Source organism: Tenebrio molitor, chromosome 2, assembly GCF_963966145.1.
Source record: "Tenebrio molitor chromosome 2, icTenMoli1.1, whole genome shotgun sequence".
NCBI classification, from domain to species: Eukaryota; Metazoa; Arthropoda; class Insecta; order Coleoptera; family Tenebrionidae; genus Tenebrio; species Tenebrio molitor.
This window is the reverse complement of record NC_091047.1, coordinates 10,727,533-10,753,230: the sequence shown is the minus strand read 5'-3', so window position 1 is coordinate 10,753,230 and position 25,698 is coordinate 10,727,533. Positions and strand designations below refer to the sequence as shown.

Genomic DNA, 25,698 nt, shown 5'->3' with positions numbered 1-25,698 from the left:
TAGGCGCTGCAAATTATTGTCGGTCATGTCGTAGCGGCATCCTATGCAAATAAGGGTTCGTAGACAGTAATGTGGATTCGAGCGTTAGAATTATATTTGTGTATTTTAGTATTATTATGTCATAATGGAGAAAATGTATAAAATAAATAAGAGTAACGTCTTACAATCATGCACCATTAGTATATCTGCAAAGCTTGCAAATCAACTACAACCGAAATTTTAATTACCATTTGAATCAAATTAACATTATTGACATAATTAGTTTCATTACTAAAGTTTGCTGGTTTGCAATTTTGGCGTAAAATAGTTTCGACATGGTATATTAAAATTCAACTATAATGGACAATCAAACTTGATTAATACATTGTTTACAACACTGTGAAGACATAGCAATAAAGAGTGTTAAAATTATATTAAAAAATGTAAAATTTCAAGATACAATGCATTAAGTGCACCTTAGGTGAAATTTTTATATACAGATCTGTCAAAAGCAACTTCAACATCAAGTTTGAATAAAATATTTAAGAGGCATCCCATCCCTACATTTATACATTTTTAAGATGCGTTTAAAAATATCGATTTGTTAAAGATTAAAAGCGAAGAAAGTTAGGACTTGTAGGTGTGAAATTGATAAAATTACACTGTTTTCAGTAGGGTTTTCTGTTGTTTCTTTTGGGTTTAGTTTGTAACAGTGAGAGAGTGGTTTTCCTTTTCGTCACAGTTCGTCGCATTGAAAGCAGTTTAATGGGAAGAAAATAGTTTACGTATAAAACAAGTTCCGTGAAGTATTTTATAGTACTTGTGCTCATAAAGTGACTCTAAGTGTTCTTTAATCTTTGCTGGTCGGGTAAGTGGTTTTGCTACAAGTTTGTAAGAGTATGTTGTATAACTGAATGCATATTAAGGCAGTAACATTTAAATTGTGTCTATTTGCCGTACGCTTTATTTAATCCGACCTTTATGCAAATTTTGCAGTTATTGTGTGGTAAGAACATGCCAGTGAATATACCGAAATTAATTTGTGTTAAAGTTTTGGAATCATTGACTTTTAAATTGTACATACGTTGCACTGAAATTCCTTAGGCAAAATGTGAGATGAATATGGGACGTATTACGATTACTCTGTATTCACTGTGCACTCATTTCCTAAGGCAACAGTTGCAAGGATTCAGATTATGAAAAAGAAACTATCTTTTTCCTTACAGATATAGATTGTCGCTTAGATAAAAATTTAAATGCTTAAATCCAGGTTTCGACATTTTTATAATGGTGCAAAACTAATTTTAGACGTTCCTTCTTTATAATTGGTTATTCCAATGCCATAGATTCTTCTCATAAACTTATCTTCAATGTTTCTTTGAACAGCTCTCTTTAACGACTGTAGAAATTGGTCTTCCTTTACGTAAATCATCGCTAAGTTTAATGTTCTTAAACTTTTCAGTGCAATGCAAATTATAACTGTTAATATGCCAAAGTTTCACTGTTTATTTATTTTGAAATTATACGTGAGAGAAATAAATATTAGATTGCAGAAATGTTCACTGAAAGTTGGGTATTATTAATGACATCAAGTAAGAGTTCGGCAGGTGCAGAATGTCTACAGTCCTTAATAAAGAAAAAGCTCTTATTAAGATGTGCCGAAAATAAAATGAAGGCAATTAATCAAAATTTAATTCGCTCTCAATTCATTTCTCTCCTCAATATTTCATAAATAATTAAGGCAATAATAAGACAAAGCCCATTGTTCAACTACAATTTTATCGAAAGAGCCGTTTTGCTGGAATTGATTTTATAACACATAACCAGCACAAAAACATAATTCCCAGTTTACAAAATTTGTGAAAGTTAATTTAAGTTTGGAAGTTAAGATCAAATAAATGTTTGGGGCTCAGATGAATTTTTTAAAGCTTCGTCCTATTAGTGAAAACTCGCCTCTCATTTTTATTTAGGTTAAAGTTGATTAAAAATTGTACAGTAATGTCTGAGGCTAGTTGTGAAATGTAACAATAAATAGTATTTTGTTCTGGGTTATTTGTCAGGACTACGAGGTCGAGGCATTCTCAATTTGAGATATAATGTAATGGTATCAGTCACAGGAAATGATGCTTATTAGTCTCATTACGTTACTGACAGTTACAATGTCAGAAATCCAATAATTGATCAAATTACAAATCATTGGTGCTTCTGTTATTCCCACGTGGCCTTCGTGGAACACACAATAACGGGTGGTCAATAAATAGTTTAAATCTCGATTTAAATAAATTTAATAAAATGAATTTGAATATGATTAAAAGTTTAAAAAACTGTAAGTACTGACTAATAACGAAGACTTATTTAATACTAATTTATTTATTTCTTAATCAATAGGTCTTATGAATTTCTTTAACAGTTAATTTAGAAAACTCCAATTTTCTTCAACATTCTATCGCGCGATCAACAATTATTTAGATCAAAGAAGGCGTGGAGGTGTCCGGAATGCCCTGGAATCGATGAAAGTATTTCTGGTTGCATATACCTGTTTAAATTTAAATTTAGAAATTTTTGCCGAATCTCGGCCAAACAGGCAACAGCGCTGTATGTTCAGTACCTATCCATTATTAAAAACATCATTACGAATCAATGATGAATCTTTTATGTTTTAAAGTAAAAACTATTTTTCCGTTGATTCATAGTGACAGTTGTTTGACGTTTATTAGCTGAGTTAGCAATGATACCGAAAATCCGACACTGTCAAAGTCATAGCTGCCCCTTATCTAAGTAATTGTTGATCGCACCGTTTATTCATGATTCATTGCTATTGATGATACAATCATAAAAGAAACCAAGTTCTTTTTAATATTTTTTTTAATTTCGTCCCTCGTCGACATAATTTTTTCGCACTATTTACATACTAAAAATAGTTCTGTGCTGAAAAATTGTTCCTGTCAGGAGTCTGAAATAGTAACTTTTTTCCAAGAATGTCATTTGGATTTGCCGTCATACATGTAAGTTTCCTCTTTTAGAATGAGATTCTTACCCAACTTTAATTGAATTTTTATTTTCAAAAATTACTCTGTCCATCCATGACGCACGTAAGCAACAGACTTTCTTATGTAATTATATAGTAATTCTTGTTTCCACACTTTTTATATAACGGATGTTTTTTTTTAATTTGACGTCTAAGTTGGCGTTGAAGAATCGATTCTGAACGCACCCCGGATTATAACTCTGATCAGCTGTTTAAATCTAACCTCACTTTTTGTGTTTTTAATATGCAATTAGAAAAATCAGTATTTTTAAGACGAACTAAGACATTCACAATCGACTCTTCAACGGCAACTTCGCCACCAAATTTAAGTAAAAGGGTGTTTTCCCTTTATAAGTGAATTTTAAAAATGTAGCTGTTTTGGTTTGAAATATTAGGATCCTTTGACTACCTGTGTAGTTGTTAGAAATGCAGTTCTCTTTTCGTCTTCAAAACTGGACATTTCTTTGGCAACATAAAAAACTATCTGAAACTTATTTCTCAGTAGAACAGCAGCGACAAACTCTTGGAACAAATGTTTCTTTTTATGATGGTCAAATAAACTAATTCAACTTTCTCTAAAGCAACAACAAACAAACTGCATTAGCAGCTCCTTGCGATGCCGACACGATTTTCCTTACGTTTTGTATAAAGATTATTTGTATTTTATTTTAGTTATTGAAGTATTCATTTAAGTGTGGCCACAGCCTAATAAAAAATGAATTTATTTAATGTAAACTAACCCGGCACATCCACCATTTTTACTGCAACAAACCTAGTGAAGGTTGACACTTAACTCGCAGCATTGCTTCGAAATTTCTGTTAGAAAATTGTTAAGGAAATAAAGTTTTAAAATCATCATATATCAATAAATCTAAAAGTTTTGTGTTTTTTTGGGTTGGACTTTTCTAAAGTTTTATTGCATTTGAAATTATACCTTGTGATTTATCTGCAATGGATCCATAAATTAAGGCTCAAGGATTTATTATTTATTAACATGCTATTACATCTTAATAACGTCAAGTAATAAAATCTATCATATTTGTACCGGAAGCTACAAAAAGATAAAAGAGGGAAATGCCGAGATGATAAATGACGACAGTATAAGTGCATAAACATTATAATTCTATCAGAGAGATATAGAATTTATACATTTACAGAGATCTGTCGGGAGTAATTGATTAAAATCTGGAATTCAGAAAGCTAGACCGACCCGGCGCATCCACCATTTGTAATTATCAAAATGTGTTAGAAACGATGCAAATTTATTTTTGATTTAATGCAGAACGAGGTGTTGCACATATTACGTTACGAGAATCCTTTTCAAAACCGAAACATTTATTATCCAAACAACACCACGACCCATTTCTTTATAATTTCTTATTCTGTACAGAAAAATAACATGTTCCCAATACTCTTGTTATTCTTGCTTCAAATCAAGCAGTTTGCTCCATTATTAATCATCCCCTTCGCACAAAGGGAATAATAATTTCTACAAAATGCAAAAATCTGCTCGCACCGGATTGTTTGTGTCGAGCATATTGTAGCGCTTTTGGAGAGTCTATTCGCTTTACTGATTACATTCGCAACGAATGCGTTGCAAATTTAATTAATTGGAATTGTTGTAAACATGACCGAATCCACCCATGTACATAATCGTGATTGTTACTATTTGAATAATCAATATCCGGCGCTTTTGCAGATTTCGCCAGCGAGACCGCGAGCTAACTTTTATTTGCAGCTCTTCGGTTGGCGAGCTGTTAAAGTTAATGATTACTGGGCCGGTGTAACGTGTTGGTAAATCAGTTATCTAGTTCATTCGCCTGCTTTTAACACGCTTATTCGGTTTAGTTATGGAGAATGAGGGTTGTTTTGTGCGAGTTTGATGGAGAGATTGTCGTGTAATTACTGACAGGTCGAGCGTTTACACAACAGCGCAATAAAAGTTTAATTTCGAAAAACAACCAACGCTGTTAACTACCCGCTTTTGTTTCAACCCGCTGGCACCCTCTTCGGTCATTATTTTTGTTGATTTCAGATCGCTTTCCTAACATATACAACGGTTTGCGCCAATTTTAGGTCGGACCGATAAATCTTGCATCGACGTAATAATGAAGAGGATGATGCAAAAATAACAGCCTCAGTAACGGCGGGTGAGAAAAACCCATAGTAATAAAATCGATTCTTACATTGCTCCCACACCACCCCCGCGACGCCAGATGAGGTCGAAAGGGCGTTGGGCGGTGAATGCTGATTAGCTCCGGATATTTGGGAGTTTTGTGTTTTGCTGTTGGAGATGGCTTTCTTCTCGTGTTTGTTCAAAGGGGTGCCGTGAGAAACGAGGAATGTCAGGAACAACATGAATAGCGTGGAATACAAGTATTGGGGTTGTGCGCGCTTCCTCATGGTGAAAAATTGGAAGCTATTCGTTCCGCTTTATTGAATTTTAACCAAAATGTCTGTTTTGTCAAATAAATAGGAAAAAAGTTTCAAAGCGTGTCTAATAATAACGCACCAGATGGTACAGATTTCTGCTTTTTCGGACTTGCTTTTTACGTCGAAATCCTTCACTTTCGTGCTGTGACGTGACTGTATTGAAGAATCCTTTTACTCCAACTGCAGATAGTTTTATTTTTTGAACTTTGTCGCCTTTTAGCGCTTGTAACTTCGGTGCTCTAAGTTTAAGGAACAATTGCCGGATCAATAGTCCATGGCAATGTGCCATTACCTGCACATATCGCACCCTAACTAATAAATTACCCTCGAATGTACAACTGAGCTAAACACACAATGATCACCACTATTGACCGTAAATTACTGGATGCAGAACAACCCCGGGTCGGAACAATTACCCCACCGTCAATACAGGTAATAACAATAATTGGTAGAGGCTGCAATCACTCTTCTGCCGAGTTAATTCCAAGATTAATTCAATTTTATTTACTGAAAATAGATGGGTAAATCGAGAAATGAGGACGGAAGCTATTGAACGTGGCGTTTTTGTGCTAAATAATTAAATACCTCTCCTCGTTTCGTAAGACTGGAGAACTTCTTTTGGAAAATTGGACATTAATCAGGACTTCGTGGCTCATTACATTTCCCTTCGGAAAGTTTTCGAGCCCAAACATTGAACAAATCAACTTTCGTGTTATTTCTAACAAGTTGTTCGAGTATTTTGGTTTTCAAATAAGGGGTGGTTTTACAACACTTGAAAATTTTCGCCAAGTTTACACTGATTGTAACTTTACACCTATTCTTGATATAACTTAACAATTTATGACTATAATGGCATTTAATGTCCAAAACTTTTGCCGGAAGTGGCACAACTTGCTGTCCAATTTATATGAATCATTTTCTGATGATTTTTTTCTTTATTATAACAAGCAAAAGCTATTATTACGTAAATAATTTTCATTGAGTTTTTCCATTGCTATTTAATGCATACAAGGAAGCGTCTTCATTATCTATAACGAGCGCATTTCAGTTTACTTCTAATACATAATACATTGGCTTTAGAGGTACTGTGCTGTAAAATTCTTTGTGATTTCCGGCAGTAAAGCCCATCAACTTACTTGAAACGTCCTCTAGCTTCGAGTTAAGTTTTTGTTGGTAAAACTTATTCTCAAATAGTACGCCTAGTTCACTTATGGAAACTCCGTGAGTAACAATATTGTTAACACTTTGAGGTCCAACGGCCTCATTTTTATCACACCTTCATTTATTCTTATAAACGAAAAATTTTAAATTTTGGTGTATTTTATATTAATTCCCAGCTCTTTCAATTTTCACAAGTTTTCAAACGAAAAATGTAAAACTAAGCCTGTCAATTCTTAATAAGAATTTAGCCTGTAATTAACACCGCTTAATTTATTTGTGGAAATCGTGTTCTTTCAAAATGAGAAAATATTAATTTTTTATTATAAATTGATGATGTTGCCAAGAAACTTTATATTTTTCAATTATTCAAATGATTGATCGAGAATCCTAGTACCACTTGACTGTCAATTTTGCAGACAGCGAATGATGGATGTTCTAAAACAAAGTTTGAAAAATTAAAACATTAAAATTTAAAGTCATAAGTCAAGAAAAATGTATATTAACGACTGCGACAGCATGAAATTTAGTGACTCCATTTTACAGTCTATTTTTATTTTACGAGAAAATATTATTTACGTAAATACACTAAACAAATCATACACCTAATTTAATAATTCACTTAAAAGTTTATACTTATGTAAACTCCCCCTAACGTTTTGAAATATAAATCAACTTAAAATTAGTTTGCAGTTCAATCTCAAATATGTTACCAGAATAATAATAATTTTCCCAACTAACTTTTTTAAAATAATTAAATTGTAATTTGCTAATTTGTTTGGAAACCACAAAATTTATATATTTATTCCACAAATTGTTACTGTTATAGAAATTAATTAATTACTCATGTGTGAAATTTTTTATAACATAAAGATGAAGTAGTTTTACAAGTCAAAAATTTATCTGTGTCAGAAGTTTAATTTTGAATTATCTAGCCTTTTTTTGAAAATGTATTGTGGGTTGCATTTCATTTCCGCCGGGCTCATTATCACTCGTGAACTACCCTGTATGGAAATGTGTTTATAATTACAGTTCCAGAGCGTGACTTCTGGTATTTTTCCATGTACTAATTCTGAGGGCACACAAGCTTTGTATAGGGAAACTACTGAATATTAAATGGCGTACCTCATCAAATATTTTATTAGTGTACGCCCAATATAAATTGAAATCACGTGAAAGCTTTTATCGATTTTGCTATGTCTGTTAATTAATATTTTATAAATTGCACTATAAAATATTTTATGCATCGGTGAAGCAATAGCAATTTTAATGCTTACGATTAATTAAAATAAATATTTAAAAAATCATCATAACAATTAATTTAAGCATTGCAAATTACTGATTTGTAATCACCCCAGTGTTTTTGTATATAATAAATAATTTAAATTTTTGTTAAAAAGTAAGGTTTAATAACTTTGCTGTTTCGTCCTAGAACATCAATATTGTGTTTGAAGTTCCTGTTGGCTCATGCTGATTGTGATAAGAATGACTTGGCAAGTGTGGATTTAAACGCAAACAATACATCTGGGATACAATACATTTCCAAACGTTAGAATTGTTTTATTAGTTTACGCTACAAGGACGTCTTTATTTCTTGGAGGATTACACATTTTATTGTTTGCAAAATTCCTCTAATGAATATAGTATTCAATTCGAAACATCCCATCCAGACCCTATTTAAAGAGCTGCGGCTCCCCTTTTGTTCTAGCAAATCCATTATGCAACGCGTTCCAATTAAAACTGGATGTTCAGACGGTTGTTATAACAATTTTTATGAAAACACGGCCGCAAAAACTAGAAAATCGAGAAAAGTGCCGAGGGATTAGTGGAAGTAAACGAAAGCGGATCCGGCAGTAATGAGAAAATATTACGGCCGATTTCAGGGATCCCACATAAATTCTGAAAAATTTCAGCGGCAATTTGAGGCGTCTTGTTAGTTTAATTTAATTTTCCGGTGTAGGCCTCTTGATAAAAAGTTGTGCGCAAATGAAATTGTTTTGTGTTGAAAAATAATGAAGTTGTAACAAGTAATTCCTCCAGAACGTCGAAGTTGAAAGCGAATCCGCTCCTTAATAATTTACTTTGAAGACCAAAGGCGGCGGATTTTTGCCAGGTAAGTCGTAATATTTCTGTAAAAGGTTTGGAAGAGGGCTCATCGCCTGGTAATGGCATATAGATAGCCCAGTGAATTATACATGACCAACGGAGTGGAATTATTGATTGGTTCTCTTTCAAGAAGCGCAACTTCGCAACTCTAATTTATCCACTAAACATGGAAAATGCTTGCGAGACGAAAGCTCTTCCGTCCACCGAACTTTTTACGGTTTTCTCCAGGAAAAGTGTTTACACTTTCACCAAGTCAATTTCTCCCGGCGCTAATACAACGATAACTTTAATTCGATCGCCGCACATAGACGACTTTGTCGTAAAAATAAATAACAAAAATTCTCCCCCAGAAAAATCAGCAACTCGCCGCCGTTATTTCGCTCAAAACTCGCCCTCGTTCTGGAGGAAGTGACGTATTAGGTGATTAAACGTCCGGCGACGGGGTTAATCGGGAAAGTCGATAACTGTATTTGCTTGGCGAAACAAAACAAGTCATCAGGCCACATTTCAATAAAAAACGGGTCACGGTGATTGATTGTCGAAGGTTAAATATCAAATTTCAAAATCCCGCATCAAGTGATATGACTGATATGTCAGTTATCCAATAAAAATGATGAATTTCCATTTGCTGTAGATGTAAAATGCGATTTCGAACACGAGTCGCGAAATAAGTTCATAAATTCGTGTCGGCGATTTCTGGGACTGGTATTGGAGTAAAACCCAAAAATGGGCGAGTTAGACGAGTAGCTCTCAGTGGCGGATTAGAATTAATTGTAGCGGCTTGCCCAGAAGTAAACCGCCAACCAAAATAATTTAATGTAGGATGTGATGGGGGTATGTACAAGATAACAGTGTTTGAACAGTCTGAAACAAATTGACTCAAAAATCATAAAGCCGGTTGTGGAGGTTCTAATCGATGTAACTAAAAATCGACAAACGAATTATTTAAAAAAATGTAAATTAAAACGACACTTTAGTTACATGATTTGGGATAATGTTAAAAAACTCCACCTATGTAAACAATTCTCTGAATCCCACATCAATAATTAAATTTCCATTTAGCTAAGCGTTTCGTCTTTATTGATTTTAACATCATCATTAAAGCACTTGTACAAATAGCACAACATACAACCCCACACAATTTTTTGTTGGTGTGTGCAGAGTGGTTCACAATAACGAAGTACTATAAAATATTATGAGATATTGACAGCTGCGTGCGGCAATTATTTAAATGTGCATTTATCGACTTTATTACATTTAAACATGATAACATAATGTTTAAAAAATTCCTCATCAAAGTTAGTTTCGCTACATTTGATATTATTTTGTAGGAGTAGGTACGTCGTAACTTGAATTCTCAATTTTGAGGTTTAAAATATTACTTGAAATGAGGATGCAGGTGTATTTTTAAAATGTATAAATCTAAAGTACAATGTGATATATCGGGTGTTCATTTAAATTTGTTCTCAATGTTGGCGTTGAAGAGCCGATTGTGAACACACCACGCATTACAGATCACGGATCAGCTGTTTAAATCTAACCTCACTTCTTGCGTTGTTTGTGTCTTTACTCTGCAGACTGACGAATGGTGCGTTCAACGCCAACTTTGAGGAGACATTTAAATGAACATCCGACATAATATATGAAGTGTCGAGTTCTTTTACTAAGATTATCACGAATAGAAGACAAGAAGAATGAGACAGTCCAGAAGGCAATTTTCCTCAAGATATCAAAACCAACACGAAATAAATTCCTCCTGTTTCCTGTATGTATAGTACTATAACATTGTTTAAGGACATTGGTAGTACTAAGAATTGACATACATAAGAAGCCATCAAAGTTGTGAAACTGTATGCAGAACAGGAATCCTTTTCAAGTATAAAAAATAATGTCGAGTACAAATATTGCCGAATTCTATGTGTGGTATTATAAAAACGAGCTACGACTAGATGCTTACGCCAGACAAACCAATTTTTGTTGAGGGATAATGTAAATATAAAAAGAAGGAAAAACAATACTGTAAACTAAGTATGCAGATGTCAGTCATCGAAAATCGCTGTGGGGAAAACATTCAATAATCAAAACGATGTAGTTATCGAAAGAAGGTTTAGAACTTGTGCTTAGGACCCAGGGATGCCTGCACCTGTTTCATAAAGTATCAGTCATGATGGGATAATAGACGTGTGTATTTTTTCTAAAGAGGTGGTAAACTTTGGCCACACTATCCACCTACTAACAAAGTATCCTCAAACGTGTTATAAAAGCATGAATAGGATTCCCTTCAAAACGTTTTAGCTGAATTTTGTCCTGGCACATGTAGTAAAGTCGATTCAAACTTGACTCGGGGACAATGAACCACACTTCATTACCGACCACAAAAGGCTTTCTGACAGCTTCCATCTTAGTTTGTAGGATTACACCGTATGGTCATCTTTGAGGATAATCTTGAACTTATATGAGCGAAAGTTAACGAGACAATGACAATGAGGCCTATTCTGTAAGTAATATGTTAATTTTAAACATGATGTTATAAAATAACAGCCATTAAAATCGCAAATCGTATTCTGTAAAACGATGTTATGTTAAAAAATTGACAGACCCTGTTAATATGTCCTGTTATTGTTAAAATGTTAACGACTTCTCCTTAAGTGCCTTTAAAATTTAACATCATGCTATAAATTATTATCTCCTCGAATAAAAGGAAGATTTAGATGTCTTCTGAAAGACAGAACTTTACATTACTTTTTACATTACATTAAGCAGCCAAAATCATTTACAGTTGCAACATCTGTCAACATTTTCGAATTCCTTGGCCTGATCCTGATAATGAAGAAGAAAATGGTGGAATTTATAACTTCGCAAACCATTATGGTAAATAATGCTCAAATATATTTTTCCTTCAAGGACAAAGGAAAAGAGATGCGTTTATAGATACATAGTTTAATTGGAAAGAAGAAAAAAAACAAATACACATTATTAATAGGTCCAGGTCCACGAAGAAAAATCAGTTAACATTGATTTACAATTTGTCGGCGGCATATTTTATAGCTTCGACCAAGTTACTGATGTTTTCAGCTAAACTTTTCGTAAATAAAGACAATGTTTCTTGGCTTTTTATAAGATCAATTGGATTAAAATTGTCTTGCAGCGACACTTGAGGCAATTTTCGTTTTCTTTGTCTCTCTGGTACCTGTTGTGTCATATTAGGTGCATCCATTGTTACTGGCTTTGGTTCTGTTATTTAGATAATTTAATAATACGTTTGAACATCTGCATTATCACTTCTTTCTGCTTCTATGTCTCCCACAAGGTTTATTATGTCTCCGCCTATGTTAAGTCCAGGTTCAGAAACGTTTGGTGCATCGTCAATTACAACAATATTATGTAGGTATGTACCTAGTATGTATGTATAAAATTGGTTCTTTGATATCAGTCAGAGGTTTTTCCTTGACTGACCCACCACCATTTCTTCTTCTGCTTTTAGATCCCCAAAGACCTTAAAAGCATATTTTCTTCAAGACAAATAAGTAGTGAAATACACGTTTCCACTCTTCTACTGAGCGCTTTGGACCTTCAAGGTTATTATTTAATATTGCTTCTAAATTTATTCATTTGCTTTCTACTATCCCAGCTTAATTTTGTAACAGCTTTCTGTTTTCTGCCAAATTCTCCTTATTGTTCTCCAAGAAGGCAACAAGAGCTTCTAGTTGCCGTGTTGTAATGCGTAGTCTTGAACGCACGCTCATTTTCTGAATCTTTTAATGATGAAAATGAAAAATATGATGACAGACGTCAAAATTAAATAGCAGAACAAGGAGAGATACTATGATATGATATGAAATAGTAAAGGAGAAACGTATTGGTATGATATGACAACATTGTCAGTGTTAACATGCGTGTTAAAAAAATTAACTATAACAGTTGCTTTAAAAATTACCTTACAGAATACACATCCATGTTAAAATTTTAACATTTCTGTTATAATTAAACTTTTAACATCCCTGTCAATTTTAACATAAAAGTTACAGAATAGGCCTCAATATCAATTAAATATATGATTTTATCCTGTTAAATTAGTTATTTCCCAAGTAACTTAAATATCTACTTTTTGTGTTATAGTAGCCATTAGTAGGTAGTTAACATATTGCATGCCAACTAAGCTTTACGTAAAGCTTCGGCTTCATTTTCTTGCAATGCCGACAACCTAAGACTTATTTGGAAAAGAATTCTTTTTTTTTGCTCGTATTGTACAGCAGCCAATTTTTTTTACATCTAAGGCTTCTGGCTAGTGTCCATACTTTTAGTTTTTTGGCAAGCCGACTCCCCAAGCAGAAATGTTTCGTTGTAAGATTTTATTACAAACACCAAAAGATTTTGATTCAGGTAATGTAATAGAACGTAAAGATTGATCTTTTCTGAAAATCCTTGGAAAAGCCGTTAAAGATAACACTAACCTAAAGACGACTATCCAAAACCACACAAATTCTCTAAACACGCGGATTTGTAGCAGTATAGCAGTTGAACGACTCTTTACAAAACTACGAGTATGTTGTTTCTGACCGATAATGCAGGAAAACCTAACTCAAACGTTTTAGCAAAATTAAACAATTTTACAATTGATCGATTAAACACTCAGTAAATTCTAGACTGATTCTATTGCACGAAACATTTAGACGTAACTATTAAACTAAAATAGTAAAATAATGGATCATTTCAACAACGCATGCAATCTACTACTCAATAATAATTATTATTTAGATTAAAGTAGGAAAAAAAAGGCTATATATTCTATCTCGTGATTCGGAAGTCACGTTAAGCCATTGGTCCCGGTCTATTTAATAATAATAATAATAATAATAGCTTTTATTAACCCAAGAACAAAACTGTCCACAAAGGGTAACAAATAATAAATAATGTATATGTATGTATATTCATAGGCATATACATAAATAACAATAAAAGAGAAAAGAAAAGGTAAAAAAAACAACCTAGAAAATAATATAATAGAGAAAAATTAAATAAATAAATCCCCAACATAACACATACACATACACATACATCAAGCACATCTAATTCAACAACGACAATGCTTCAGATATTCGACGACGGAATGTACCAGCATGATATTCTAATATATCAGCAAATAGCTGCAACTGGTTATACAACGTACACATAGCAATAATTGGTGAATTTTGATGGTAATTAGTGCTTGAAAGTTGATTGCAGAATGTAGCACTATAACGAATTCCCAATTTTGGGATTCTAAACTTTAACATTTCAACTAATTCCGAACAATCAATCTTGCAATGCACGATTCTGTGTAAGTACAAAACAGATGCAATCTGACGCCTGACATACAAGGGTTCCAGCTGAAATTCATTGATTAAACATGTGTAGGCATAACCCCTAACTGGATAAGCACCAAATTTAACAAGGTACAAATACTTTAAAAATTTCCTTTGTATGGACTCAATGGAAGAAACATGAGTTTGATATCTAGGGTTCCATACCACACAAGCATATTCAAGGTGAGAGCGAATGAAAGCATAGAATAATAGTTTAAGGCAATCAATACTTTTAAAACTCTTAGTGTTCCTAATTATAAATCCTAACATTTTATAACATTTAGAAGATAGATGTTCATAATGTTTAATAAAATTTAATTCTCGGTCAAAAACAACACCCAAGTCTTTTTTATTGTGACACCTATTCAATACAACGCCGTTAATACTATATGGATACTCTATACATGACCGTATCCTAAAGAAAGACATTGCTTCACATTTCTTTATGTTTAGGTTCAGCATATTCCTACTACACCAGTCACAAAGAGCATCTAAATTTAATTGTAAGGACAGACAATCATCAATGCATTTAACAACCTTCATTAACTTCAAGTCGTCGGCATACATCAAGACTTCCGAGGATATGTGTTTAGATAAATCACTTACAAATATTAAAAACAGAATAGGACCCAAGTTAGAGCCCTGATTAACGCCGCTAGTCACTTCATACATATATGATTTAACTCCGTGATATTCAACATACTGCCATCTATTTGTTAGCATTGAAAAAAACAGTCTCATAAGACCATCGCAAACACCAACATTTTTAAGTTTATCCAGAACTTGAGTTGGTCATCACGCCCCTCATAGATTTGTAAACCAGTCCCCAGTCCTAGACTGTGTAACAACATTTTTTTTTTAATAACATTTATATGTGCGAATCTAGACAACCAGATGCTTGGCCAAACAGGCAACAGCAATGTATGTCCATTCTCCGTTATTGAAATCACCATTACGATCCCATGATGAATCTTTTATGGTCTGGTTTTGCGTTAAAATTTTACAGTGTTGTTTTTATTACTTTTATCTTTAATTCTTTTGTTATTATGTTTAAAATAAAACTAATATTTTTCTTTAAACTTAATTTAGAAAAAATGCTAATTCTGTTGTCGGTGGAGCAAAAATAGCAATTTTGGTGAATACCTTTACCGAAAACGTATTTCCGGAGATTTCATTTTCGTAGCAGTGACTGTGCAGATTTGTCTTCTGTTGCAAAGCATTGACCTCGTCGTAGAGCTGTCTCCTAGATTAAGCTTGTCCGCAAACACTTCGATCTTACAGAGTCGGAGGGGAGCATCGGAATCTTTGATTACCAGGCTAATCCCTACTCCTGCACCTCCATTACTACCCCCTAGCATTAAGCGGTTCGAAGGGTGGCGGCCCTTTCGAAATTCTTGAATCAATTCCTAGGTGGCAGGTGAATGTTTGATCGTGTCTCCGTGGAAACGGTCCGCATAGCACCACGTCCGAAACGGCCATGACCGACGTTCCTTGCCCCGATTCAATCTGGAAAATTAGAAAAAGGACGTCTGTCACGTACCAAGTTTCGACAGAAAACAACATTCCAGGGCCATCTGCATGCCGAACCAAAACGCCGCCAATCTCAGAGGCGGCGATGATTTCAATAATGTCGGAGCTTTTTCAATTTCAAATTGAAAAGCATCCAGCGCCACAGAATTCGTCTGCAATCTCTCCGAGCTGAGCGTTGACGTGCCATCAATTAAACAAATTATGCATTCACATAGCAATAAATCAAGCTCTTGATGTTTATTGTAGGTGTGACGTAAACTCAAATTATTATGATGTTGTCGTACATGCGTTGAGCTTTGTTGAATATGTTGGTGGAAATGGGTGAAGCGTGTAATATTTCATACTTCATGGCTTGCACGGGGTGCTTTCGGTTCACTCAAATCAGCTAAAATATATTACGACAATTTTTAACAAATTGCGGTTTTAAAGCAAACATGAAATTTAACGAACGTATCATTTGAATAACAAATTTGAGGGCTGTGGTTGGACGTGCAAAACAAAAATCGATTCGTAGAATAAGTCGTACTATTGCAATCAAAAAATTTTGGACACTAATGTCATCGTGCTGTCATACATTCTAAAACGACCCTTATGTATTAATAACCTCAATTTTGATTGTGTCAATTTTGAAAATGTGAATGTCAGATTTACCGAGATAATATTCAAAAAGTTGTAAAAATCAGACAAATGGAATAGAACGAGGTTTTAATTAATAAAAAATATAAAACAAATACCCAAATGTACTCGCATATTAAAAAAATTATATTTTAAACCGGTGTCAAATTGACAACAATTTCATCTTTCATGTGACAGTTTCAATAAAGCATGATTTAGAGTAATTTTTTTAATGTGACAGAAGTTTGATGTCCAAAATTGAATGATCGTAATAGTACGTAGATTTTTAGTTGCCAGTTAAAAGTAAGTCGGTGTTAACAACAGTAACGTATTTTAGAAAATTACGAGAAATTCCCATTGACTTCGTTCTTGTTTGGAACTTCCAGATTATGTTATTCTACACTGCAATCCTAACAATTCGCTTTGTGACGGTGTCGGCGTCAAAGCTGAATCTAACCCAACTTTCTCAGAGTGACTTATTTAATTTTCTTGTGTGTTGTCTCTTCATGATACTGCAGTAGAATACGACGTAAATTGAGACCCTTGTTTGTCGGGAAGTATTCTTTTGCAATTTTAATAAAGACCAAAAACGTTTTAAATGTGAATTGTCAAACTCAAGGTCGCTTAAAACTTATGATAAAACTGTACGTTAGTAAGATAATGCAGCCTTGTCTGACCTGGACAGTTCAGTTGAAAAGAAAAGCGCATTGGATGATGTCATATTCCAGAATCCTTTCAGCCATTTCTGGCAAACTGTCAGTTGCATGACGAGTCCAGGTTATCTCTTAATGCTGTTATTGGCGGTCCCAATTTGTTCGGATTCTTGTGCTGAGGACCGAATCTAACGAAAATAGTCCTTTACGGGCCGTTATCTTGGTTGAAAATGAAAATTCAGATATATCGCCGTCCTCGCCAGCACAACGGTTATTGATATTCAGGCCACGTTCCGGGCACAATTCCGCCACATTTGGCCCGGAGTTATCGTTCCACTACCGGATCGAACATCTCGATCGTAATAAATAGCCGTAATGAAGCACTGGAATCTGTACCGAATCGGAATTCATTATATTACAGCAGCGCCAAGTCGGTTTTTCCTTCATAATTAATCTGTTTTGCGATGCAGATTTCGACTCATTAATTAAAACCGGGGGCTTGATGTCGACAGGATTGTAGTGTCGGGGCTTTTTACTAACCGCTAGATTAACGTATATGCTGGGAGAGACGAAAATAAACAGGGACGCTAGTCTGCTACAAGGATTAAACCAACTGCGCTCCTGGGGATTTAAATGTTATTATTTATTGAATTACTCGTTATTTATTGACTCACTGAACCTGTTATTTCGTTACGTTTCATCATCATTTTAGAGTAGTATTTTATGTGATGTCGACTTGATCCAGATTTATGTATTTTGAAAAAAATTGATTTGACTGTTTTTCATTACTCGGGATGATGTTGACTTTGCCCAGTCAACGTTTGTAGGCTTTCCATTTTACCCCACAGGATAAATTGGGTATTTGGGTTCCCAAAAAAACTAAAATTTTTCTACGTACATTTTGTGTGACAAAAACTTGAAAACATGTTTGGATGAAGATGACAGAATTAATTATATTTGTTTTCGGTGAACTCTTTAAAACGGAGACATGATTATGTTTATAAAGAAAGTATATCGCATAATATAAATGAATAGAAAGAGAGGATAATTAAATACAATGTAACAAATGGGCAACATCTTGAAGATACAGCAAAAAACGCTAACAGATTAAAGGAAAAGGAACAAATTATCCACTGAATTTAACATGAAGCTTTACGTATACAAGAAACTTCGTAAAGCGAGGATAATGAGTAAGAGTGCCCAAAAAACCTTTTAAAGAGAGGATAAAGAACAAGCAAGGAAAGATATTTCTTGCTGTTGTAAACTAAATCGAAATAACATGATGCAGAGGTAAAAAGTAATGATGAGTTGAAATAATTATTATGAGTAGCACTGAGAAGAAATTGACAGTATGAACTTTCAGTATGGTATATTTACTTACGTAGCAACTAAACTGAACACAAATTAAAATGTTTTGTATTCTGTTTTTTTTCCTTAAGGATGAACTGGAGTAACAATCTCAGCAAAAAGTTGCGGAATTCTTATAATGCTATGAAACGTTTATTACGAGAAATCAATATTTGAAAAAATAGTTTTTAATTTTTGGAAACGAATTGTAATGAGTTGCAAGTAAATTTTGTGTTTATTTTCTTGATATTTAGATAATTACTTACATGTGATTTTACAATATTTTGACTAAGACTGTACCTGAAAGTAAACAGAAGAACACTGAATTTCAATTTTCATTGATTTCTGTTAAAGTTCTTAACGTAACTGTAGTAAAACGTGCGATACGAGTGTAATGTTGCATACCGACGTCAATTATATGCATTTTGTTCACTTTTATTGAAATTAAAACAGATACATAACCTCAAAAACCGTGTTTTTCCACATATAATTAGCGATTACATGGAAAATCCTCGACCAACTTTTTTTGTAAATTCATTAGAAAATTCTACGACATCGATACTTTATGTGTGAAAAATTTAAGAAAAATTGGCCTTTTTGAAATATGTTTTTTATCAATTTTTATGCGACCATTGCTCCATTTCTCATAAGAACACGTGTAAAATATCCCGAAACTTTAAAAGCTAATAACTTTAAAATTCCTCGATCAAATTTTGTTAAATTTGGCACAGGACTTTAGAATGGATGAAAGGACTATTGTACCAATTTTAAGCAAATTTTGCCATTTTTCAATGTTACTCCAGTTCATCCTTAAGAGAGGTGAGAGTGCCCATTAAATTTCATATGATTTTCTAAACCTATTTTCAAACTAGCAATGTTTTCAATGTACATATTTATAATTATAACAGATCTAAGAGCAAAATTCTGAACAAAAATACAAATTTGTTGTTTAACGTACAGCTGCGGAATTAAAATTTCGGGCACTATTGTCAATGTCATGATATAAACTCTAAAACAAGCTTTACGTTAATAACCTTATTTTTTACTCTTGTCATGTTTTTGTCTTTTTGGCATTCAAAAATTGTCATTTGTGGCATAATAACGGGTAGGGGGGTAGGCAACATATCAAAGCGATGATTTAATTACACTCAGTGCAACTACCTAACTGAAATTTCAAAACTCAAAATTGATTGGGTGACTGACACAGAAAAGTTTAATTTTTGAATGTCAGTCATGATGACAATAGAAGGTGCTTTACAGAGATTTTGTTGAAGTGACAGAAAAATAGTGCTCGAAATTTTAATTCCGCAGCTGCACCTTAGTAAAAATGTCTGATGAAACTTGTTAAAAAAAAAAATTGAAACATGATAATAATTATAGTGCATTCTGTAAAAAAGCCGAACACTAAATAATTATTGAACAATTTTGAGTTGAGTTCAATAGAATATAAATATTATCAAAAGAACAGAGACAAACAAGAAATAATCAATTATAACATACAACACGTTCCCAAATGGCATTTTTGTTCGTAATAGTTAATTATATATCAAGGCCGTGTAATATTTCTTTAACGTATCGAGAGAAAAATTGTGTGCGGGGCCGCTTGCGCCGAAGCAGGACAATCTCGAGAATGTTATAGTAATTTAGATTACTAGTCCAGAAAATGATATTTTGCGAGTGTGAGTGGTATTGCGTAGCCAAGGCGCCTAGCCGCGGCGGAGCAACACGAGCACTCGCAAGACATTTTCTGGACGTGTAATCCACAAAATTTTTCATGCCGACAAATTTAAATCATTTTTAAAAAGTAAAAAATTATTATTAATTAATTCAACCAAAGTAACTTCCATGTCAAACTTTATCGACATTTAAGAATCAATGCTGCCAACCCATTCTCTAGCGAAATTTTAACCAAGGTCAAGGTCAGGAATTTAACGTTCCCGGCGGATTTTGAATCATGCAAAACCGTCGATAACGGCCGTCGAAAATCTGCAGCTAATGTTAGTTGAATGACAACGTGTGACGAAATTCCGTGGCCGTGACTGTAGGTACTGTCACGAGCAAAAAAAAACTAGTCGTCAAAATCACGCTTTGATGCAATGGAAAAAGCTTCATTGTAAAACGGTCGTAAATATCATAACCTATCATCATGAATTGATATTAATTAATTACTTAAATTTTTTTTGGCATTTTGTTGACATGGGCATAATCAGGCAGGGAAATTTTTTGAATTTGTGACAATCTAACACAATCTCGCGACAGTACAGTTATTTGAATAAATTGATTCAAAATGGTTGGGGATAAATATGGCAACTACGAGTGTGCAAGCAAATTTATGTAGCAACTCTGTAGGTAGGCTAGAGTTGAGATTTCTTTGACAGTCCATAGTCGCGCAATTTTGAAAATTGTCAAGTCAATGTGCAATGGTATAAAAGAATCAAATGCTATGAAATGTCATACAGATGTCAACTCTACCCCACCCACACAGTTCCCACATAAATTTTCGTACATAGTTGCCATATTTATCCACAATCATTTTGAATCACCAAATATTAATATTTAACGATCAATAAGAATTAATGTTTACTACTCATTCCCATCATTGGCAGTTAACCGACTGAAGTTCGTAATTACAGGTATTATCAAATATCAGGTATCAAATAATAACGAGCAAATTGATAATTACGTGAAGCCATGACAACCGCCAAACCTCAGCCCAGTTAAACAACTAGCCACACATCACACTTTTGCTAACTCAAATAATATTTATTGTTACTGTAAAACCGTTCAGGAGACTTAATGACAATAAGAAAAGTCGTCGGATGTTCGTTCACTAGACTGTTCCTTGAGTATTATGCATATTGTCAAAATTACTTCCAGTATTCTTTCTGTGTAGTGTACGCAAAACATTTACTTATATGATAAGTTATTGCGTATTAGTGTATCGGTCTTGCACAAATCAGTGTCGAAAACGTCGAAAGTCTTGCTGTTGTGCTACCTGAAAGGAGGCCACTTGTTCCATCCACTACTAGAAAAACTCTAGAATTTGTCGTATTGCATTCGTAAAATTTTTTAAAATACTCTTGACTCAATGTCTATTAATAATACACAATATTTATTGCTTACACTCGTTTAAGTATCATATAATGGCTTTCTGGCAAATTGTAATAAAACTTTTCCTATTAAAAATTATTTCGGGAAATGACTTTAGAACATGGAACTCATGCATGATTCTCCATATCCATTTTTACAACAATAATTTTTGAGGATTTATAGGCATCAGATTTAATCCAGATTAGCATAAATTGCTCTTGATGTTACTTTAATTATGATTTTTCCTGCAAGCAAGCTTTTTGACTTTGACATATGTTTTGTTTTATCGTATCAGCTCTGCTATTTAAACAGATCATCAAAACAAAATTATTTCCCTGTTCTTTATGACTAGTAATATCTAACGATTTGGGAACAGGGCGTATAATAATACATTAAATTTCCTACTGCGGCTTTACTGCGTGATTACTACCACGCACAACACTCAAACGCGAATAAAGCACCATATTTAGAACACATCGCTTAAATGACATACTAATGAGCTTTCACCTGCACGAACACATTTTTACTCACACTCCATCAGCTTTGTCACATCTAGACTGAACTTTCCTCGTGTACACAAGCAAACTTTCCTAGATTTTTACCGGAAACTTAGATTAATTTTGGAACACATCGAGCAGAAAAGTGGTTGATTCGTCTTTTTAACAAATTTAAATAGCACACCTTGTAGAAAGTAAGCGGAGCAAACTTCTTATTAAATAAATATATGCAGTCTGGAAGTGCGGAAAGCGAGCCGAAAGTAAATTTTCAAGTTTATATTCAGGAAAACCTGAAAGGAATTTCCATGAGGTGAACTTGACAACCACATCTAAGATAGCGAAGGGTGACGACAGAGATTACCGACCGTCTAATCCGGAGTTAATCTGCACGTATATATTTGGGAGTAAGGGTTGCCTTCAGTTTGCACAGACGAGGGGTGGGTTATATTCATCTTAAGCGTTATGTTTATGCGAACCCCTTAATATCGACTGGAGGCGGCGATAGCATCTCTTATTAAATTCTTTTATGTCGGACACCCTCATCTGCGAAGCTTATATTAACACTAAAATTAATTTTTAAAATATTAAATCTTCCAGTGATTATCCTTCCAAATCCGCGCCCGACGATATACTCCAGTTAAAATCGAAATAAGTTTTTTAATTTCCCTCTCAATTGCAGAACAGAACCAACGGAAACAAGACATCTAAAGAGGAAAAAAGTTTTACATCATTCTGTGTTCTTTTCTGACACTTGAGTTATTTACAATTTTCATTTCCGTAGACGTGGATGTAGGGCCCCCGCCTTTACATATTTCTTTAAGATGGAGTCTTGCCGAGAAGCATACAGTTTTCATAGTCGAAGAGAGCGCCTGCAAGTGACAAATTCGACGTGACAGGAGCAGGAAGAATCTCTAGAAATATTTAGTTAATATTTAACAAGAATTACATTTTCTCCGGTAATGTGATATTATCTTAAATTTAGCGTCGTCGGGGTGAGAGGCAATTTAAAAATTCATTTGAATTCGCCGCCTTATTATGCGAATTTTTCTCTTTTTCTGGTAAATGGTGGATTATTAAAATGGCTATGTAAATTTTTGCAGTTAATTTTAGGAATATTACGCAAACAATTCAAATTAAAATGGATTTTGTTTAAACGCGGGCAATATTGTTCGCTCTGTATTAATAAAAGTTCTAAATATAAACCCGGTTTGTTTGTGTAAAAATAAAGCTAACTGAATTTTAATTTGTTTTTAGGATGACAAAATGTCATTAGCATATTAAAACTCCGACGTAATTAATATTTATTAAGTACAAATTTTAATAAAATTAGCGACTTTTTATTTATTTATGTATATCTTCTCTTGTAATTAACTACCTAAATTTGAATATGTTCCGTTTTTGTTCTTAATTCTTGCAAACACGCGAAGACAAAGCAATCAAGAAAGACTTGAAACTTTGAAGATGTGGATATTTAATTTTATAAATTTCAATCATTTTTTAAATATAACCATATAACCCTTCATTTGGTCTATATAATATATTATTCGGGTGTCCCTAAAATGGCGCACCACGCTGTAAAAGAGATTAAGTACCGTAAACGTGAAAAAAATTAAAAAAAAAATCTATTGGACTTATTTGCTGATTTAGGGGTTTTCGAAGGTGGCATTTGACAGCTCTATTATTTCGAAATATATTTATTAAATTATCATGAAAACTACCTTGAATAATCAACATCATCAACCATCAGTCACGATGCTATAAAAATTGGCATTAAGAACGAGAACCAGTTTGGCATAAAAAAGAATTGCTCTTGAAAGAAGGTAACTGAAGAGGAAAAATGGGACACGCATGAAACGTCATACGAAAAAGATAACGTGTAACAAAGACAATTACTTTCAATTGGAACCAAATTTTAGCATTAGCATTATTCCACCTACATACATTTTTCATTGTGTAGAAAAAACGTTTTCATTCAGACAATCAAAAATGATATTTTGTTTGGTAAATATTACATTGTTATAATTAAATTAAATTAATAATAATAGACTTGTTCCCACCAAAGGGTACACTATCGCAGCGTGAAGCGCCGGATACCATTTACCTGCTAACAGGCTCCGCCGATGTTATGCCTTGGAACAAGTTCCAACAGGCTCAGGTCCACTTATTGGATGGGACAAAATAAAAAGGAAATATGAACATTCAAATTACAAAGGACAAAACTACAGAACTCCCCCAAAAAACACACAACCACCGCATGGGTCCTGATGGTGCACTTAAAGAGGTCAATTCCTCTGCAAGCGGATTCCCCATACGGAATATTCTGACCATTGGTGACCCGGCCATAGTATTTGTCTTCGGGCACGGCAATGGAAAATTGACATGTCTCTCGAATTCTGTCTGGTCACACGAAACGATACTCTTTCCAATAAGTCCGAATAGTAAGATTAAAATGTTATCGAGTGCAATGCAAAAGAGGTGCAAAAAGTTTTCTTATCGCGGGTCCGAGTACCGCGTGTAGATTAGTTGCTTTCAGTGCTACCTTCGGCGATTGTTTGCTTGGAATTTTGCGTCTCAGTGTGTTATTTTCATGGAAAATTATACCAATAGTAAAATGACCGATATGGTACTTTGATACGGAAGTGCAGATGGTGTTGCCTTCAGGGCACAAGCTGGCTGTTGTCTATGGGAAAATGCTACTTTTCGACCGAGAAGTGTGGACAGGGGCCAAGAGCGTATGCCAATAAGTGAAAAAAAGAGACTTTCATAACGTGTTGTACACACTATTACAATTATTATTACAACAACAAAAATAGATATGCTTTGACAATCATCTCCAAGGAGATGGAATAAAATGATTCAAAAAAGTACAGTAAAAGCTCCCTTAACGGACAGCTCCTATGAACGGACAGCTCTATCGAACGGACAGTTCTTTGGGCACCGTTTTAATTCGTATAGGTTTGTTAAGAAAGTCATCTCTATTGAACGGACACTCTGTTGAACGCACACGGACAGCAGTTTTCCCCCTCTTTGAAAATAAAGCTCCCTTAGGCGGACGCGGCTCCTGTCAATCGCCACCAGCCAGAGCTACTCGCTTTATTTTACATGCATCAACATTTTTTGACTTACTCCTATTAGTGGATGATTTGCTCTCGTGATAACTTGCGCAATATATACATATGTAGTGGGTAAAGTTAAAATGAATTCGAAAAACAGGCATATGGAAAAATTTAAACATCTGTCATTATAAAGAACAGAGAAGAGTTTACAGCAAAATAGCAATCGAAAACGAATGTCAACCAAAAAAGAAGTTTCTAAGACAGAAGGTTTGAACATAAACTAGTTTATGAAGACTACTCGCAAAATTTAATGCAATGGTATCAAGTATACAAACTAATAATTTTAAAATGTCAGTTTCAGTTTTTCTAATAATAAAACTTACTTATCAATTTCTCTTCATAGTCGTAGAAAATGTATAGTATTCTACTTGCGGATAATGGATATTACTTGCTCGTATAAATTACGACACTCGGCTGCGGCTCGTGCACAAAATAATCCTCACGAGTATTAGTCATCATTATCCGCTCATTGAATAATATACTCTTACTTAATATTACGGCCTACATATATCAGATATATTTCTTTTGAGCGGACATCTCTGTTGAACGGACAAAAAATTGGCGATCGACGGTGTCCGCTCATGGAAGCTTTTACTGTATTACTTTCACTACGATTTTTCGTGTAAAAAAGTGCTACTTTCACTACGATTTTGCGTGTAAAAAGTGCCACTTTCATTACGATATGCAGAAAAAGTACTTTTCGGTTTTGTCACTCTCTGCTTTTAAAGCGTTTTTGTGGCTATTCGTGTTTCGATTTTCGAGCTTTCAGAAGCGTTTCGTTCGGAATTGAATTAAGTTAAA

The 25,698-nt window shown here is 34.0% G+C and overlaps 1 protein-coding gene across 1 annotated transcript in view; it reads left to right on the top strand.

Moving 5' to 3' along the window:
- Positions 1-25,698, top strand: part of SP2353 (EGF like, fibronectin type III and laminin G domains protein pikachurin) — a 123,074-nt gene that overhangs the window by 8,237 nt on the left and 89,139 nt on the right. The gene's annotated exons all lie outside the window — the stretch shown is intronic.